Source organism: Cynoglossus semilaevis, chromosome 10 (genome assembly GCF_000523025.1).
Source record: "Cynoglossus semilaevis isolate Cse_v1.0 chromosome 10, Cse_v1.0, whole genome shotgun sequence".
Taxonomy (NCBI): Eukaryota; Metazoa; Chordata; class Actinopteri; order Pleuronectiformes; family Cynoglossidae; genus Cynoglossus; species Cynoglossus semilaevis.
The window spans coordinates 1,361,585-1,366,504 of record NC_024316.1 but is presented as its reverse complement, the minus strand read 5'-3'; the positions used below and the strand labels follow the sequence as shown (position 1 = coordinate 1,366,504).

The window sequence follows — 4,920 nt, the reverse complement described above, 5'->3', positions numbered from 1 at the left end:
GGAGAGAGAGATAGAGAGATAGATAGATAGATAGATAGAGAGAGAGAGAGAGAGAGAGAGAGTGTCTGTGGGCAGGGGGCATACTTGGTGTAATTAAAGGTATGTGACTCATTGTCAAAGCTTCACACCGCTCTTGTGGATTAGGGCAAATCAAGTGAAGGGACAACTGTTGGTGTGAACTGCAGTGAGGTCTGAACCTGGTGTGTGAGAAAAGACCGTCAGTAGAACACTGTAACACAGTAACGGAACTGGAAGGTTTTAGACCAAGTATGTCCAGTCCCGCTCTGGGGAACCAAACTGCTACAGAACACCGTCTCCGCAGTTACACTACTATACTGTGGTTTACTACACTATAGAATGTTTTTGGGTTATCAAGAACCTTGGAAGGTGGGAGGTTTGGAACTTTGGAGGAAAAAGAGGACAGGATCCTCACTTTTTTCCTTCACGTTTTGTGAAGACTAAGCTTTGAGTTAGCATGTTTAGGATCAACCTTATCTGATATGTAAAAGAGAAAAGATTTTTGTATTTAACACGAAGATAAGGCACAGGCAGAACAATGAGTACAAGAGTCAGTAAATGTAACATCGTTACATTAGAGTTGAAACTTTTCCCCTCTTTCATCCTGTCATGTCTCATCCAGTCTCATTGATTTTAAAATCTGTTTCTATTGGTTTATGTCATGTATTTCTAACTGGTCTCAACTTCTTGCAAACCCATCCTGACTAAGAAAATTGTATCTAATCTTTCTGATTATCATTATGTTATCTGAACTGTTTTCATCTCGGCGTATGGAATTTTATAGAATGTAATCTTTCTGTTATCTTTTTAGACCTTACATATCTGTTTTTTAAAGGTTAGGGTTAGAGTTTTTTTTCATGTCATCCAGGGGTTCCCAACTCCCGGTAAGGGACTGGTACTGGTACGTACGTCATTTGCAGTACGACACAGTCTAAACGATGGTTTATTTAGAAAATTGAATGATCCTTCAAAGATGGCACGGTATTACCGGTCCGGATTAACAGCTGATACCGGATCTTGGTACAAAAAGGGTTGGGGACCACTGGTCTAATCTCATTGAGCGAAAACATTTCTACCATCTGATCATAACTTTTCTTATGTAAACCTCATCTTACTTGACCTCATCTTCAGAGAATTAGGAAATATAGAAAACAAGTTCAAAACTATGACATAACCCAGAATTATTCTTTTGTCCGGAGAGGGTGGGAAGGCGAGGGGGGGGGGGTTCATAGACAGATAGATGGATGTGATGTCCATAAATGGTTGCAAAGTTCCTGTCAGTAGCTGAAGTCAAGGCTTGGTTTCCAGAGATCAACAGAAGATGAAGAGGAACAGATGTGGGCTGATCTGTTTCATCCTTACCACCCCAGACCTTTTAAGACCGTCCTGTCAGACCTTGCGCACCAATCAGCTGGACCACCCCATGTCACATGACCCGGTGAACTTATAAAGAGGTTATAAAGTGAAGTGATGCTGAGATGTATCACTCAGATTCTGTTTTTTTTTTTAACACGAACGTCCTCACATCACCGCTGCGGCCGACAAGAGACGACAAGTCCACAGTAACCTTCAGACCTGAACTGACCGGCCCTGACCCGACAGAGTAAGTAAAGAGCACTGTTTACTCGATGCTAGGAATGTAGGAATCTATTTCTCTACAGGTTTTTGTATCGAAACGCTTTGATAATGAATATTGCCGCGTCATTAATCTTAAACAATAACCTTTTTAAATTAGGTGTAAAATGACGGAAATAGAGTATTACATAATATTTCATCCATCATTATTACTAGTTTTTTTTTCTATTTCTAGACAAATTTTAAACGTAGTGTAAACATGAAGAATCATCACATTTAATGTCACTCTAAATTTTTCTATATTTCCTTTGAAAATGACGTGAATGTATATAAAAACATATGAGTCGTGGTCAACAATGAAAATATATAAAATCTCAGTTTTACACAAGAAAAAAAAAAAGTTATTTTATTACTAAAAAAGAATCAATTATTTGGCATTTTTTGGAACAACTTTCTCCCATTGTTCTTTCTGTACCTGGATGACAGAAGGTAATGGTGTACATTTACCTTTGGTGCTCAGTTTGTGTCAGTCTGAACAAAAGATTTTCAACCCTGAGGTCCCGAAAATAACGTAGATCGTGGCTCTTTTTTCTCCGTGGCGAGCGAGCGGTGTTTTTCGATTTAGCTTGTTTGTTCCAGCAGCAGTAGGGCTTCACTGTTTTGACAGTGGCGGCATGTTAACACGCTCTCACAAAGAGCGACACCTGCTGCCTAACAATAACCACGGGTAGATTATATTAGCGGTGAGGATTTGTGCGGGCTCAGCCTCTCTTAGGCGGTGACGCTGCGTTGGCTCAGTGGCCCACAGGAAATAATGCGGTAGGAGCGTGAGGCGGCAGCTGCTGCTGCTCCCACTGAGTTCCTGCCTAAGTCAGGGTCCAGTTCACAGTGGAACAGTAGCCGTGCCACCACGGTGACATCATAGATCAGTGCAGCTCTGACTACGACTCTGTAACAGTGACATAGACACATGCTGTGGTGATAAATACAGACGTCTGATAATATCGGCCAACTGATATCAGCATAATTATGTCATATCGGTTAGAAGCGTTATCGGTTATTTCTCCGATAATGAAAAATCAATAACGCCCATGTGCCCTTAAATAGTTGTGAAGCAAAATTGAGTTACTGTGACCCCTCTCCTATCGTGGTAGTTGCATTCCAACTCTCACCGCGAAAAGGGAAAATCTACGAAAAATCCAGTAGAGGCGAGATAGTTGTTATATTATTTACGTATATATCTACCCTTTACAAACCTCGCCCACACTGTTATCAACCCTCCCTGGACTTTTATTACCCTTTCCCACACCATTATATGCACAGTAGAGTTGGAGAATAGAAATATAAGACATACATTACGTAAATAAATAAAATACACAACGCGGTGGAAGTTAGCGCTCAGCTTAGCGCAGGAAAATAAAAAACTGTTAACTGTCATCTGTGTCAGCGTCTTCGTTTGGGCTTCGTAACAGAAGCCTGAGAAGAGAGTTTAGGAGGCATTGTAGGGCGTTAAATTAGGGTCAACTTTCACCAAACACAAGAGCTCAAACTTTACAGCAACGCACTATACGTATAACGGCGCAGAGCAAAGTCAATGAGGGGCAGACAGACAAGGGGAGATGCTGAGAGCCAATCAGCATGGGGAACAGAAGAGCATGCTCAACGCGGCGCTCGATCTCCTCTAGGCAGAGGTGGGACCAAGTCATTGCTTTGCAAGTCAGAAGTGAGTCTCAAGTCTTTGCACTCAAGTCCGAGTCGAGTCCAAGTCAAGACACAGATCACTTTGGGTTTTGGAGAAAGTATCAAGTCTTGTCGAGTCAAAGGGCTCGAGTCCAAGTGAGGTCACGAGTCATTGATGTTAAACTCCGAGTCGAGTTGCAAGTCTCTTTACATTTTGTCAAGTCGTGTCTAAAGTCATCAAATTGATGACCCGAGTCTGAACGAAAGGAGAACTGCGATATAGAGAGGGATCGCTGCATTGCCATTGTGACACAGCACACCAGTGCACACAAAGAAATGTGTCCTTTGCCTTTCATATAATGGTATTGGTTGATATCGGAATTGTTACCTTGACTTTATATTGGTATAAAAAGTCAACGATTTGATAAGCGATAAGAGATTTGTGTTGCCTCCTATAGTAAAGTGTGCTTAAACCAAAAACGCCTTTGTAAAATAAATAGAAAAACTGTAACAAACGCAAAACGTACATTTGAAGAACCCGTGTTCCTATCCGCAGATGTCTCGGTTCCTGGACTTGGCAGAGTTCGGCGATGCTGCTCGTTTCATTCGTCTCAGCAACCTGGAGCATCTGGCAGCTATGGCTCAGGCCTATGATGGTAAAAAAAAAGAGTTCTGTTTAGTTCCCCCGTGTGTCTGTTTACTGTACGTTTCTAATCGAACAGACCTTCTTCAGGTGTAAAGAGAATCTGGATGCCTGATGAAGCTGAAGCTTATATTGAAGTGGAGATCAAAGAAGTAAACGGAGACAAGGCAACGGTGGAGACCAAGGATGGCCGGGTGCGTCAGTTACAGTAGTTACTGTAACTCCCTGTGTCAACGCAGAGCTAACAGCTAGCAGTTTACATGTGCCTGTTTACAGCTAACTCTAGTGACTAAAGTTTGAAAAGTAGCTTAATTTGAATCAACAGCTACAATGACTAGTCAAAACTCACAAACATTTGTTGGCTAATAGCGTGTTAGGTAACATATACAGTAGGTCCCTTTTGAATAAAATGCTAAGCTACCTGCTAACAAACATCTTAAACAGATCTTGTAGAGCCAAATACAGTGTTAGCTTATAGTTGTAAACCGATAGCATTTTTACTGTGGAGATCTTTCTCATTATCTCTACAATTTAGGTTTGACGTCTCGCTGTTTTTTGGTGTTTCGCAGTTTTTAATTGTGAAAAGTGACAACCTTCAGCCGATGAATCCACAGAAGTTCGACATGCTGGAGGACATGGCCATGCTGACACACCTGAACGAAGCTTCTGTGCTCTTCAACCTGAAGAGGAGATACAGCATGTGGATGATCTACGTCAGTACCTGCCGAGGACAGACAGATGACAGCTGATTCAAACACCTCCCCACAGTCAGTACCTGCCGAGGACAGACAGATGATTCAAACATCTCCCCACAACACACCTCTAACCATGTCTGTTCTCTTGCCACAGACCTACTCGGGTCTTTTCTGTGTGGCCGTGAACCCGTACAAGTGGCTGCCTGTTTACTCAGCTCAGGTGGTCAGAGCCTTCAAGGGCCGTCGTCGTACGGAGGCTCCGCCCCCCATCTACGGCGTTGCAGGCAACACCCCCCCCGCTCTGCCGCC

General features: G+C 42.6%; 1 pseudogene; it reads left to right on the top strand.

The window, feature by feature from the left end:
- The first annotated feature begins 4,376 nt into the window (after positions 1–4,376).
- LOC103384442 (myosin-7-like) overlaps positions 4,377–4,920 on the top strand; it is a 17,723-nt pseudogene continuing 17,179 nt past the window's right edge.